At 38.0% G+C, this 15,726-nt stretch overlaps 1 long non-coding RNA gene across 1 annotated transcript in view; it reads left to right on the top strand.

The window, feature by feature from the left end:
* Nucleotides 1-15,410, top strand: part of LOC148003042 (uncharacterized) — a 39,274-nt gene extending 23,864 nt beyond the window's left edge. Inside the window, exons 2-3 of the long non-coding RNA XR_015632402.1 lie at nt 13,246-13,316; nt 13,781-15,410. This is a non-coding gene — a long non-coding RNA (uncharacterized LOC148003042). The remainder of the gene's footprint in view (nt 1-13,245; nt 13,317-13,780) is intronic.
* Nucleotides 15,411-15,726: the final 316 nt, after the last annotated feature.

Genomic DNA, 15,726 nt, shown 5'->3' with positions numbered 1-15,726 from the left:
ATGGCACACAGGAGGTAAAAATAAACAATCGATTGTTTCTGACATTTTTGACTAAATTTTATATGCTGAGTTGATGTTACCCAAGAAAAAAAATACTTCAAACTGGTGCTTGGCTCCCTCCCTCCCCGGCCTCAAGAGGAATGAGTTCGTTTGTTTAACTGCTACAAGAGCTGTTTCTCTGGACTATGGCCAAGAAACACGAGGAAGTAAAAAGTCTTTTGTTGCAGATGGAGGTGGCATGTGCTTCCAAATCCTTTATCTTCCCAGAGTGTACACAAAAGTGGACAGCAGTTTAAAATCACAAGCTGAAAGCTGATTCTTTCATGGACTCTTTACAAAGCTTTGTGATACAGATAAAAAGATAATCCCAATATTACTATTGTTATTTATTTTATTAGTGTTTATTATTATTATTAATAGTAGTAAAAGTACTACACTATTAATAGTAATATGCATAGTAGTATTGAGTTTTCTTTTCATTTTTACTACTTATTCATTTTACGTTCCACTCAATGCTCCCTCCAAGTCACCCTATTCCACAATCCCTTTCCTATCCCCCTTCCCTTCTCCTCTGAGCAGTTGGGGAACCCATGGGCACGCTTCCCCCAACCCTGAAACATCACATCTCTCCCATCATGCTCAGACAAGGCAGCCCAGCTGGAAGAACATATCCCATGTACAGACAACATCTGTGGGGATGGACCCTGCTCCAGTTGTTTGGGACCAACATGAAGACCAAGCTGTACAGCTGCCACATATCTGTGGGGAGGCCTAGATCTGGCCTGTGTGTGTTCTTTGGTTGATGGTTCAGACTCAAAGAGCCCCAAGTGTCCAGGTTAGTTGATTTCGTTGGCCTCCCTGTGAAGTTCCTATCTTCTTCAGGGCCTGCAATCCTTCCTCCTATTCTTCCATAAGAGTACCAAAATTCCATCTGCTCTTTGGCTGTGGTGTCTGTATCTGTCTGAGTCAGCTGCTGGGTCAAGCCTCTGAGAGGACAACATGCTCTTGTCTGCAATCATAACAGTATCATTAATAGTGTCAGGGATTGGTGCTTATCCATCAAATGGGTCTCAAGTTGAACCAGTTATTGTTTGGCTATCTCCCCAGGCTTTGTTCCTGTATCCATGTTCACATTTCTTGTAACAGGATAAATTGTGAGTTGAAAGTTTTGGGTGTGGGTTGGTGTCTCTATTGCTCCACTGAGATTCCTGTCTCACTACAGAAGGTGGCCTCTCACAGTCCAGTCCAAAATCTCCAATGTAGTGAGTCACAGCTAAGGCCACCTCCATTGATTATCCCATGTCTCTGTCAGGTTGTGGAGATGGAAATCAGTTGCAGATTTCCATTCTTTTTTATGGTCATCTGGCCATCCCTCCTGTCCCTTCCCACACTTGATCCTGAAAAGCCCCCCCATTTCCCTCTATATCCGCTCTCCCATCCAGTTCTTTTCCTCCCTCCATCTGCCTCTTATGACTATTTTTCCCCCTTCTAAATGACATTCAAACATCCTCACTTATGCCTTCTTTCTTGTTTAACTTCTTTCGATTTGTGGAGTATAGCATGGGTATCCTGTATTTTATGGCTAATATCCATTTATAAATGAGTACATACCATGCATGTACATTTGGAACTGGGTTACCTCACTCAGGGAGATAGTCTCAACATCCATCCATTTGCCTGCAAAATTCATGATTCCTTTGTTTTTCATAGCTGAATAGAATTCCACTGTGTAGATGTACCATGTTTTGTTTATCCATTCTTCAGTTGAGGGACATCTAGGTTGTGTACAGTCTCTGGTTCTTATAAATAAAGCTGCTATTAACATGGTTTAGCAAGTGTCCTTGCGGGATGCTGAGGAGTGTTGTAGCTGGGTCTTGAGGTAGAACTATTCCCAGTGTTCTGAAAAACTGCCAAAATAGATTTCCAAAGAGATTATACAAGTTTATACTCCTACCAGAAATGAAGGAGTGTTCCCCCTTGTCCCACATCCTCACCAGCATGTGCTGTCAGCATGTGCTAAAATGACCATTTTTACAATGTTAATTCTACAAATCCACTAGCATGGGATGTCTCTTCATTTTTCTGAGATCTTCTTTGATTTCTTTCTTGAGAGACTTGAGGTTCTTGTCATACAGATCTCTCATTGTTTGGTTAGAGTTATCCAAAGATATTTTGTATTGTTTGTGACTATTGTGAAGGGAATATGTTGTTTCCCTAACATATTTTTCAGCCCACTTATCATTTGTATAAAGAAAGGCTACTGATTTGTTTGAGTTAATTTTATAACCAGCTTTTCTGCTGAAGTTGTTTATCAATTGGAGAAGTTCTCTAGTAGAATTTTTTGGGTTGCTTATATATACTATCATGTCATCTGCAAATAGTGATACCATGATCTCTTCTTTGCCAATTTTTATCCCCTTTATCTCCTTTTGTTGTCTGATTGCTCTAACTAGATCTTCAGGGGATGTAATTGAATAGGTACGGGGAGAGTGGGCATCCTTGTCTTCTCCCTGATTTTAGTGGGATTACCTCAAGTATCTCTCCATTTAACTCGATGTTGGCTGTTGATTTGCTGTATGTTGTTTTTATTATGTTTAGGTATGGACCTTGAATTCCTGACCTTTTCAATACTTTTAAGATGAAGAGGTGTTGTATTTTGTCAAATGCTTTTTCAGTATCTAATGAGGTGATTGTGTGATTTTTTTTCCTTTGAGTTTGTTTATAAAGTGGATTACATTGATGGATTTCTGTATATTGAACCAACCTTGCACCCCTGGGATGAAGCCTACTTGATCATGGTCAGTGATGGTTTTGATGTGTTCTTGGATGTGGTTTGCGAGAGTTTTATTGAGTATTTTTGCATCATTATTCGAAAGTGAAATTCCTTATGGAGGCACTTAGTTCTCTCAGCTTTCCTCTCAGCACTGCTTTCATTGTGTCTCACAAATTTGGGTAAGTTGTGCCTTCATTTGCATTGAATTCCAGAAATTCTTTAATTTTTTCCTTACCCAGAGATCATTATGTAGATGTTAAATTTCTCTCTTGTGTTTCTACTGTTGTTGAAGTCCAGTTTATTCCATACATAATAATCACATTATTACTTTTGAAGAAACACAAAAATGTTCATAGGAATTATAGAATTGACACTGAAGGTTGTACTCTGATATTCATTTATCTGCTGGATACACACACACACACACGCAGAGAGAGAGAGAGAGAGAGAGAGAGAGAGAGAGAGAGAGAGAGAGAGAGAGAGAGAGAGAGAGAAATGGAAGGAAGGGAAGGACTTGGATACACACCCCACACATACATACAGAGGAAGAGAGAAGAGAAGGGAAGGAAGGAGGAAGGAATGTTGGTCAGGAGAGAATGAGACATAGAAAAACACCTTACACACACACACACACACACACACACACACACACACACGATAAAAATATTAAGAGACTCAACATATCCTTTGTGTTATATCAAATATAGTTCTATATTTCTCCTATGTATTTTTAATTGGTATAATGAAAACATTGAATAGCCATTTTCTCAATTGAAAACATCATCTTCTGGAGAAAAGAGGGGACTTCTAAGACAAAGGAAGCTCAGCTCATTGAGACATTCTACAATGTAGCTGCCTCCTCATTGTACAGGAATAAGTGGTATAATTTTTGTATCACTGCCTGGGGCGACACAGCTGGCCAAGAGTCCCCTAAGCTCCTGTAAGTTACCTCTCACCCAAGCTACTGCAAATAACCCTAACAGCCCCATTTGCTCACCAAGCTATCCTTGAGTGACATCTGATCTTCTATTGTCAATGCCTTATCGCATGATGAAATGATTAGTTCCTACCCTTCTTAGTAAATGTGATGCTTTACATGTACAAATAAAATTTCAACAAGCAAAATAGATGCAGATTTGATCATGTTTTTGTCAAGCTTATTTTCACATAATCTATATGCCATCTATATTTCTTTAAAGGACATTTATTCTTCATCATTTAAAGGACAGAGTCAAAATATTCATCAACCAATTTAGGTCCACTTCAGCAATCCACCACTGAGCCTATAATTTAGCTGTCCAAAATCCTTAGGGAGTCACTTATAATTTATAAAGTACATGCCAAATTCATATTTGTTTGGTCATTGCTAGACAATGGGGAGGGGAAAACACATGTGACTTACATTTCAACTATGCCTTTTTCAAGTCCAGTTTACTCTCCTTTGTGTTGTTGCTGTTTTCTATATCTGAGAAGATATCCATAGAATCGACGTGTACTTTGTGTTCTATCAAATATAGTTCCATATTCTCTTGTACTTTTAATTGGTTACAATACAATAAAGCAGAGTATAATATAATAAAATGCAGTGCAGTACAATAAAATACAGTACAATACCATGCGGTACACAATCTTCTCGAATTGTCCTTGAGTGACACTTTGAATTTTGGGACCAGTATTTTCATCTATATTGTCATTTTCCATCCCTCTCTGATGCTTCTAGTTGATTAATAACTTGACAGTCTTTAAAATAACCCAGCAGATATGACTGTGTGAGGATTTCTAGAAAGGCTAAACTAATGGAGAAAGATCTACCCTCAAAGTGAGTTGTCCCTTCTAATGGGTGGCCAATAACCTGGAGGCACCGGCAATTGCCACAGTTTAAGACCAGTTTGATTTGCTTCTTGATTTTTAGGTTAACTGATGCTACATAGTAAGACCCTGTCTTGGACAAATCAATCAATCAACTCATCAATCAATCAATCAACCAAAAAAAAAAAAACCACCAAAACTGTATATATGAGAAAAGTGACAAAAGGAACAGAAAGATAATATTTTTCAGCATGAAGATTTTTGTATACAGAGAAAAATAAAAGTTTGACTCAATAAAATGAACGTCAAAATGCTACAAGAAAAATTTAGGCCATTTTCTATGAAGTCTAGAATTAGAATTAACATGTCTGCATTACATTCCTAGTCCATTATCATAAAATAAGGTTATTCCAGGTGCATCAGGAATTTAGAGTCAAATAACCAATGGTGTTGTGAGACCATAAAGTCTGGGATAATAAAATACATGGTAAGTTGTCATTGCTTTCTCATCCCCTGATGCCAGATCACTGAATGACTACAGGTGAAGTTTCTAGTTCTAGCCTTATGAATGCTTTAATTTGTGACTTACACTACAAGTTAAGTTAGCAATGCTTTCCTTGCAACAGTAGAGTTTAGCTATATCCAATGGCTATTGGAATGCTTTTAAGGTAAATCATTTATGAGACCTGCCATATTTGTAAGTAGCTTTTGCCTGTGCCTCAGTAACTACAACCAGAGGTCTGGAAAATTCACTAGAGTTTGATGTTTATTCCCTTAACACAAAAATCCTGAAAATAGCTTATCCTGGTAAAACTCACCCCCCTTTCTCTTTCTGAGAAATATTGAGATAGAATATATAAGGTTGCTACATTTGCAAAAGTATTCTCCTTATGTCCCTCTATGAGTATGGGATTCTGTGATTCTCTGACTACATTCTCTAACATTATAATATCTATAGGAGGAATCAGCCAGTCAGCCTCCTTGCACAGCACATGGATGGTTATTGGGGTCTATTATAAGTTTGAAAGTCCCCAAAATCTCAATATCTCTATAATTATACTTTATATCAAACATATTACCTCTTCTTAATTCTTGTCTTCGAATTATTACATTGAAACACATTTTATTGAATGAAATGAAATTCTACCCAAGTGCCTAGTATGACAGTATAATTAAAATATATTATTTTGTTTAAAAATAATTATTAAAATTGGGGAAGGTTAGAGAGATTGCTCAGTGGTCAAAACTGCTTAATATTCTTATAGATGGTCTGGGTTGCTCAAACATATATAGTCGTAACTGCCTGAATCTCTGGTTTTAGGGATTTGATTATTTTTTTAACTACTGTAAGCTCCTTAACACACTCTCTCTCTCTCTCTCTCTCTCTCTCTCTCTCTCTCACACACACACACACACACACACACACACACACATTTACACACATACACACACACGAAGAGACATAAAAATAATAAAAATATCTTTAAAAGACTATTTAAAGCCCATGCACACATACACAAATCCATGCACATAACAATAATGTAAATAATTTAAAAAGAGTATTTTTATTGTTTGAGAATCGTATCGGTGAACTTAATGTGTTTTGATCAAATTTACCCCTCTTTCTCTTCTCATTAGTTCTTCCCCCAAACTTTCTGCCAACCATTTACACCACCCCCTCATTTCATGTGCTATGTTTTTTAATCTGTTAACTTCACTTAGTGTTGGTTTTATGTACATGGGTATGGGGCAAGCTGTGGGAGCATGGGTAGCATTTTAGGGCCCATATTTCTGAAGTAAACAAATTCTCCCTCCTTTAGTAGCCACCAATTTCCAATCGCTTCTGAGCTGGGTACAGGACTTTATGAGCCCCTTTCCTATCCACACTCTTAGTTTGATTGATTTGATCATCTCCAGATCCTGCCCGTGCGGTTGCAACCTAAACATAATTTAAAAATTAACCATGAAAAACACATTACAGAATAAATGTCCAATTTTTGGTTATTAAAAATGAAACTTTCATTGAATTATTCTTTGAATTCTACATGTTTAGTAAAATATAAAAATACATTTACTCATGTGTATTCAAAATATGAAGCTTGACTTTAGTGCTAATGTGTTTGTTTTCAGAAAAGGTCTTATATGTCCCGTGCTCTGTGTGAACATCATATGTATCTGTAGCTGGCTGTGAATTCCTGTTTTTCCAGCCTCTACCTGCAAAATGCCTGTACTACAATACCCAGCCAGTGATGTGATGTTCTGGCATACACATGAAAAAGAACAAATTTATGATACTTTGGGCAACAAAGAGATGAGGCAAAAAGGCATAAATCTTATAAGGGATGTGCAATGTTAAAACTAAAATTAAATATGTACATAGTTATTGATTTCTATGTTAGAAATATACTCTATATCCCTTTGACCTCCTTGCAGATGATATGATAGTTTATTTAAGTGATCCCAAAAGTTCCACCAGAGAACTACTAAAGCTGATAGACAACTTCAGCAAAGTGGCTGGGTATAAAAATAACTCAAATAAATCAGTTGCCTTCCTCTACACAAAAGAGAAACAAGCCAAGAGAAATTAGGGAAACGACACCCTTCATAATAGACCAAAATAATATAAAGTACTTCGGTGTGACTTTAACCAAGCAAGTAAAAGATTTGTACAATAAGAACTTCAAGACTCTGAAGAAAGAAATTGAAGAAGACCTCAGAAGATGGAAAGATCTCCCATGCTCATGGATTGGCAGGATTAATAGTAAAAATGGCCATTTTACCAAAAGCGACCTACAGATTCAATGCAAAATACCAATCCAATTCTTCAAAGAGTTAGACAGAACAATTTGCAAATTCAACTGGAATAACAAAAAACACAGGATAGCTAAAACTATCCTCAACAACAAAAGGACTTCAGGGGGAATCACTATCCCTGAACTCAAGCAGTATTACGGAGCAATAGTGATAAAAACTGCATGGTATTGGTACAGAGACAGACAGATAGACCAATGGAATAGAATTGAAGACCCAGAAATGAACCCACACACCTATGGGCACTTGATTTTTGACAAAGGAGCCAAAACCATCAAATGGAAAAAAGATAGCATTTTCAGCAAATGGTGCTGGTTCAACTGGAGAGCAGCATGTAGAAGAATGCAGATCGATCCATGCTTATCACCCTGTACAAAGCTTAAGTCCAAGTGGATCAAGGACCTCCACATCAAACCAGACACACTCAAACTAATAGAAGGAAAACTAGGGAAGCATCTGGAACACATGGGCACTGGAAAAAATTTCCTGAACAAAACATCAATGGCTTATGCTCTAAGATCAATAATCGACAAATGGGATCTCATAAAATTGCAAAGCTTCTGTAAGGCAAAGGACACTGTGGTTAGGACAAAACGGCAACCAACAGATTGGGAAAAGATCTTTACCAATCCTACAACAGATAGAGGCCTTATATCCAAAATATACAAAGAACTCAAGAAGTTAGACCGCAGGGAGACAAATAACCCTATTAAAAAATGGGGTTCAGAGCTAAACAAAGAATTCACAACTGAGGAATGCCGAATGGCTGAGAAACACCTAAAGAAATGTTCAACATCTTTAGTCATAATGGAAATGCAAATCAAAACAACCCTGAGATTTCACCTCACACCAGTGAGAATGGCTAAGATCAAAAACTCAGGTGACAGTAGATGCTGGCGAGGATGCGGAGAAAGAGGAACACTCCTCCATTGTTGGTGGGATTGCAGACTGGTACAACCATTCTGGAAATCAGTCTGGAGTTTCCTCAGAAAATTGGACATTGAACTGCCTGAGGATCCAGCTATACCTCTCTTGGGCATATACCCAAAAGATGCCCCAACATATAAAAAAGATACGTGCTCCACTATGTTCATCGCAGCCTTATTTATAATAGCCAGAAGCTGGAAAGAACCCAGATGCCCTTCAACAGAGGAATGGATACAGAAAATGTGGTACATCTACACAATGGAATATTACTCAGCTATCAAAAACAATGACCTTATGAAATTCGTAGGCAAATGGTCGGAACTGGAAAATATCATCCTGAGTGAGGTAACCCAATCACAGAAAAACACACATGGTATGCACTCATTGATAAGTGGCTATTAGCCCAAATGCTTGAATTACCCTAGATGCCTAGAACAAATGAAACTCAAGATGGATGATCAAAATGTGAATGCTTCACTCCTTCTTTAAAAGGGGAACAAGAATACCCTTGGCAGGTAATAGAGAGGCAAAGATTAAAACAGACACAGAAGGAACACCCATTCAGAGCCTGCCCCACATATGGCCCATGCATATACAGCCACCCAATTAGACAAGATGGATGAAGCAAAGAAGTGCAGACCGACAGGAGCCGGATGTAGATCGCTCTTGAGAGGCACAGCCAGAATAGAGCAAATACAGAGGCGAATGCCAGCAGCAAACCACTGAACTGAGAATAGGACCCCCGTTGAAGGAATCAGAGAAAGAACTGGAAGAGCTTGAAGGGGCTCGAGACCCCATATGTACAACAATGCCAAGCAACCAGAGCTTCCAGGGACTAAGCCACTACCTAAAGACTATACATGGACTGACCCTGGACTCTGAGCTCATAGGTAGCAATGAATATCCTAGTAAGAGCACCAGTGGAAGGGGAAGCCCTGGGTCCTGCTAAGACTGAACCCCCAGTGAACTAGATTGTTTGGGGGAGGGCAACAAGGGGGGGAGGATGGGGAGGGGAACACCCATAAAGAAGGGGAGGGGAGAGGGAAATGTTTGCCCGGAAACCGGGAAAGGGAATAACACTCGAATTGTATATAAGAAATACTCAAGTTAATAATAAAAAAAAAGAAATATACTCTACACATGCACACAAACACAGGAGGGGAAAAGAGAGAGATGGAAAAGGAGAAAGAAAGAAAGAAAGCAAGCAAGAAAGAAAGAAAGAGACAAAGGAAGAAACAAAGAAAGAAAGAAAGGAAAAAGGAAACAAAGAAACAAAGAAAGAAAGATAGATTAGATAGATTAGATAATCTCGAAGTATAATCACTTTGAATTGTAATGAGAAAAGACTAACACAATATTAAATATCAAAGAAAAATTAATGCATAAGATATTTTCTAGTAAGTTGGTAAAACAAAATATTTAATAGTCATTAAAAGGAAGATAAGCTTTGCACATAGTTCTCGGAAATCGTTTCTCAAACATAGTAAGTACAGAAATAAAAGAATTGAATATATCCCCACTATGAATATGCAGAACACACCTATGTACATGTGTGCAACTAGTTTATATAAGCCATTCTACATAGGGACACCTGTCTCTAAGAAAACACTAAAGAACTAGAGCATTCTCCTAAGATATCTAGTGCTTAGAACTTGTTGGAGACACAAATAAAGACACTTTTAGTGTGTACTTTTTGCTAATTCTCATTTTTTCATAGTTATAAATCATTTATAAAGAATAATTTAAAGATATTTAGTATATCTTCTACAATGTGGGTCCTAGTACTGGTTCAGGTCATTTGTCTTGGTGGCATGTGTTTTCCTGATGAGATAACTTTGAAAATAAGTTATTTACTATCAAGTATACTAATCTTTAAACTCCTAGAATTTAGAAATCTCATGCTTATTGATCTATAATGTATAGAATTATATTTTTAACATACAGTTTAATGATTTTAAACAGAATTATGCAAGTGCCACTGGAAATGAAGACTAAAAACAATTAATCCCCCTTCACTATTTCTTTTAAGAAAAAACTTTTTTCTCCTAGATGCATTCATCAGAAAAGGATAAGGCAGGAATAATTACTGATTAGGTACCATCAAACACTGAGTGGTGTGAACACCCACATTTGTTTCTTTGTTATAGTTATAGGAATGATTAGTAAGTATTGAACCTTCTAGGTCATACTTTAGATTAGAACTGAATGACAGCAGGTCAGCTAGTGGAGGGATGGATAGCATTAGCAATGCAGAACAAGTCTAAGATGCCGCCTCCAATTTACCAATGTTTCTATCAATTTTAACCTTAATTCAAGAGAATTAAGTTTCTGCTAATGAAAGGAACCCACTCACAGAAGGTGCGATGACTGCTAATTAAATCTCAAATATATTGGTTAAAATTTTAAAATTTCAATAATATTCTTCAGCTTTCCATAGATATCATTGTCTTTTGTTTTGTCCCATTAACATTTCTTCATGCTCTCTCTCTCTCTCTCTCTCTCTCTCTCTCTCTCTCTCTCTCTCTCACACACACACATACACACACACACACACGCACGCACACGCACACACACAGAGAGAGGTGAGAGGGGTGGTGGGGATCTCCATGTTCCTTCCTTACAGATCTATTAAGAACTTAATTGGAATTCTTTGAGAAATCTACCATTGTCTTTGATTTCCTCCTGTACAGTTCAAATGTCTGCAAGACTGTGGAATGATAAGTTGCTTTGTCTTGGCAAAATTTTCATACAATATTTATGGACTCTAATACACAGCCATTATCATTTCCTTGTTTTAATTTTTCCCTAGACAAAGGGACTTTTCTTTCTTCCTCCTCTTAAGCAACTTGAAAGTAAAATAAAAACAAAAACAAACAAACAAACAGAATAGCCTGACAATAAGGAATTCAAAGACTTTTAATTATCTCAAATAAATTGTTTTATGATCTCCATGCTTAATAGATTTGAGTCTCCATTCGTCTAGGTATGCTTCACTGGGCCTACTAAGTTTTGTATTGACCTTGAGAATTCTACTTTGACTTCTGCTCTTCTACTGTTAGAATCTAACAAACATCCACCAAGGGCATTTTATTTTTCTAGGAGAGCTATGGTAAAAAGAACATTGATTTATCATTTTATGTGGGAAGTCTATGTTAGCCATTCCTGGTATATTCAAGACCATTGCACTGCCAGTTTCATTTCTGATTCAGTGTTGTGAGTGACATTCACTCACCAATTTATCAATTACACATTTATCTTAAATTAATTAGCTTTGTTATCTTTGTGCTTTTTCACAAATGAAACTTTTGCTGGCTGGCATAAGTCAACCTGACACAAGCTGAAATCATCTAAAAGGAAGAAATATCAAGTAAGAAAGATGGCTTACCAGTTAAGAGAACTGGCTGCTCTTTCAGAAGACCAGGTTCAATTCCCAGAATCTACTTGGTAGCTCACAACTCTCTCTAATTCTAGTTCTAAGAGTTTCTGACACCACCACACCAGCATGCGTGCAGGAAAAACACCAATGAACATAAAACAAAACAAACAATATAAGAAACACACACACACACAAACACACACACACACACACAAAGAGAGAGAGGGAGGGGGAAGAGGGAGAGGGAGAGAGAAAGAGCGCAAAAATTGCTTTCACAAGATCACCCTGTAGGAGATTTTCTTAATTGGTGATTGATTGAGTAGGGTTTCAATCTGTCCTAGAGACCCTGGCTTCTGAGGTGAGCAAGCCACAGTGGCAAGGTAGTAAGCAGCACTTCTTTATGCCTCTGCCTCAATTTCTGCCTCCAGGTTCCCATATTTGAGTTCCTGCTCAGACTTTCCTCAGTGATGAATTGTTACCTTGGAAATGTAAGCTGAAATAAACCCATTCCTCCCCAAGTTGCTTTGACCATGGTATTTCATGATAGCACTAGTAACCTTAGCTAGGACAAAGCTATACATCTAAAATTTAAAACACCTGAGGGTCAGTTTTCATATGTTCTGAAGTATCAAAATCATCAGTGGTTGACAAGCTTGCAGATCATAATGCTGAATCAAAGAAATGAGGCAGTTGTGTTAAACCTTTCTGCCTTTCAGTTGAAGTTTAGAAGATCCATTTGAAATCACATACTCAGTCCTATCATCTTTCCATATAGATGAGACTCTTAGCTACCTGCTCAGAATAGAACCAGTGAATAAGCTTATCCTCCTTCTCTGGCTAAATTTCTTTCTTCTGTATTGTATTCCAAAGTCAAGCTAATAGTGATCAAAAGGAGATATTTAGGACACAATGCAAATGCTTTTACTTATTTTAAAGGACAATGAAATCCTTTAGTTTATATTAAAAATAGTGCTGACAATCAGAGACCTGTTTAGCTTTTATTCCTTCTGGAACAGCTAACAGATGTTATGATCATTCCAGAAAGCTGCTGTTGATTGTTTTTTTCCCTGTCTGGCTAAGGTATGTCCTTTCATCCTTTCATTTATATAAATCACTTTCCTGTCTGGTGTGCCAGTCATGCCACCTTGATAATGGAATGTGGCTCTGTGTGTGTGTGTGTGTGTGTGTGTGTGTGTGTGTGTGTGTGTTTTGGCTTTGTTTCTGCCAAAAGACCTTCATGACAAATTGTTTGAGACAACTTGTACTACACATCAAAGCAAGGGGAAATTATTTCTTCCAGAGCACTAATGCTGTTGAGAAGGTCAAAGGGGTTGTTGATAAAATATAAATGGGGAATTACTTGACTGTGAATTGCTGTGCTTTATTCAAATACAATATTCTAGGAAGGGATAAGGGGGATTAAAGCTTTCTACAGTTACTTACTAGGAAATAGCAGGTGATAATGGCTATGCCCTGACCACTGAAATATTAAATGAACAAGGTGGGGTTCAGCTTCGCTTTAATTCACAACCCTCTCTCTGCTCCTCAGACAGGTGAGAAATAGCAACCAGGAAAAAAGACGAGACAGAAGAAAAAACAAAGGCGCTCTTCAGGACACAGGTGTGAGAAGCATTGTGATAGAAATGTTACAGAAAGAAGGTTGTTCTAAGCATTGCTTTTGCAAAATACCTGGGATATCTTTAAATAAAACAGTATTTTCCTTAAAGACATATATCCACATAGTCAAGAGAAACGAAGGAAAGGGAATAATGTGATTTGGATATCCATGATATGCTAGGCATTTCTAAAGGCAATATTTGCCCAGCCTCATTTAAATTTCACAGAAACCTGCAGAAGAAGGTATCACAGAGAAATAACCTACAGAGAGTCACATAGCAAAACGAGAATAGTGATAGAATATAACTCCAAGTATTCCTGACTTGTATGTATAAAATAGTGTGTTATTTGAATTTTCAGGGCAGGAGAACTACTGATAAAAACTATTGGACAGAAAAATTTAGTCTAGAGTGTAGAATGCAAGAATGCAGAAGCAGCAGCCCTAATTGCTGCCCTCTCTTCCTCAGCCCCCTTCTCAGCTTCATCATCGTTGTCATCAATGTTGTTGTCATCGTCGTCATCGTAGTCATCTTCGAGGTCATTGCCGTCGTTGTCATCATCAACATCGTCATCATCATCATCCATTGGAATGTTATGCAATACCAAATACTGTCTTTTCAAAGATTTTTAAACATTATTTTTCAGAGTTATATTTTATTTTCCTGACCTCTGTTGATAACTTGCCATCACAGAAAAAAAAAGTGCAAGATGTGAATGGTGGAAGATCAAAGTGCCAGCCAGTTTGATGATGACTGTGAGGACTACAAGCTGAAGGTGTTGGCACCCCTGTGGGAAGTCCTGATTAACTGACCTCCAGAATGGATTCCTCTCATCCAAGTATCCTGAGAGATACATGCGGCTGGAGTTCCTTCCACTTTCCTTACTCCACCTAGAAGCTTGACTGTGTCTGAGGCTGACTTCAGCCACATGGGCTGGGAAGATGGAGTTTTGCCTTTAGGTGTGGCATGATCCCTCTGGATGGTGGCCTTCCCATGGGAGGTCTGTGTGCTACTTTCTTTGATAGCTGTGGTGGCTTATCCTTAGCATCTCAGTAAAGACAGACCATTTGTGTGGTGGGTCCCCTCCAACTAAGTTAAGTTGTCTTGTCTCAAGAATCGTGCCACTCAGAACTGAGTCAGGTCTCTGCTCTTGGAGGAGCGTAGCTAGACTGCTGGCTATTTTACGGATTTCTTTTCCTATCATCCTTCTTTAACCCTATCCCACCCTCCAAATCCACCCCCTCCCAACATTAGGGAGGAGGGAAAGAAGGCTAGAGGGGAAAGAACACATTGATATTGATACTTCCTGCTGATTAGGGACCTGAAGTACTTTGGGGCAAGTTTGATCTTCACAGTCAGGTTATCCTCTCATCTCTTTACATGTGACCACTAGACAAACAGCAGTAAACTTCAACCACAGCAACCGGCAACAGTAGCAGCAAGAGGAGCTGCAGCAGCAGAAGCCACAGCTCTCTCCTGGATCTAGAATTTATATACACTTTCAAGAGTCCAAACATCATACACTTGTAGAAACTCTCTGCAGCTGGCAAAATTGTGCCCCTGCTAGAGCACCAGGCAAATCATAGTCACTGCTGTGGACAATCTAATACAGCCCTAAATCACATGCCTGGGATTAAAACAAAAACACATTCCTATGACACTTGTGTTTTGAAGAAACCCTAATTCTCACTACAGGGAGGTGCTGATTTACTGACACACACAGACAGAACATTGGAGTTGGAGGCCACTATCTGGGACCTGTACTATCACCAAGCCAAGATCTGGTCCCTGTGACTACTTATCTATCTAGTTGGAAACTTGAGGACAGGGAAGAAAAAAAAATGCTTGAACTTGAATTTTCATTTACAAGGCTAGGAATAGGGTTGTTGACAAAAATGGTGTATTATGGGGGCTGGAGAGATAGCTCAGTGGTCAAGAGCACTTGACTGCTCTTCCAAAGGTCCTGAGTTCAAATTCCAGCAACCACACGTTGGCTCACAACCATCTGTAATGGGATCTGATGCCCTCTTCTGGTGTGTCTGAGGACAGCTACAGTGTACTCACATACATAAAATAAATAAACCTTTAAAAAATGGTGTATTATGTTTCTTTTATATTAAATATGGTTTCTCTGTGACCCTGTGGCTATTCTAAAGCAATTTAATTGTGAATAGTCAACCTTTCATAATTCTCATTTAAACTTAGGTTTATTGTAATTTTAATCTATGAAATGTTAAAGAAAATAAATAAAATGATTTTGTAGGGTTTTAGAAATGTTAGTATATGAAACTAAATAATCTCATATTCTCCTAGAAACTTATGTGATATTTAATAGTAACATAGTCTTGCATTTATAAAAATCCTTGCACTTAATGAAATACTTGGACCATGCAATATTTCTTAATGAGATATTT

This window comes from Rattus norvegicus, chromosome 10, assembly GCF_021556685.1.
Source record: "Rattus norvegicus strain SHRSP/BbbUtx chromosome 10, alternate assembly SHRSP_T2T, whole genome shotgun sequence".
Taxonomy (NCBI): domain Eukaryota; kingdom Metazoa; phylum Chordata; class Mammalia; order Rodentia; family Muridae; genus Rattus; species Rattus norvegicus.
The sequence above is the reverse complement of the archived record's forward strand: the minus strand, read 5'-3'. Positions and strand labels throughout refer to the sequence as shown.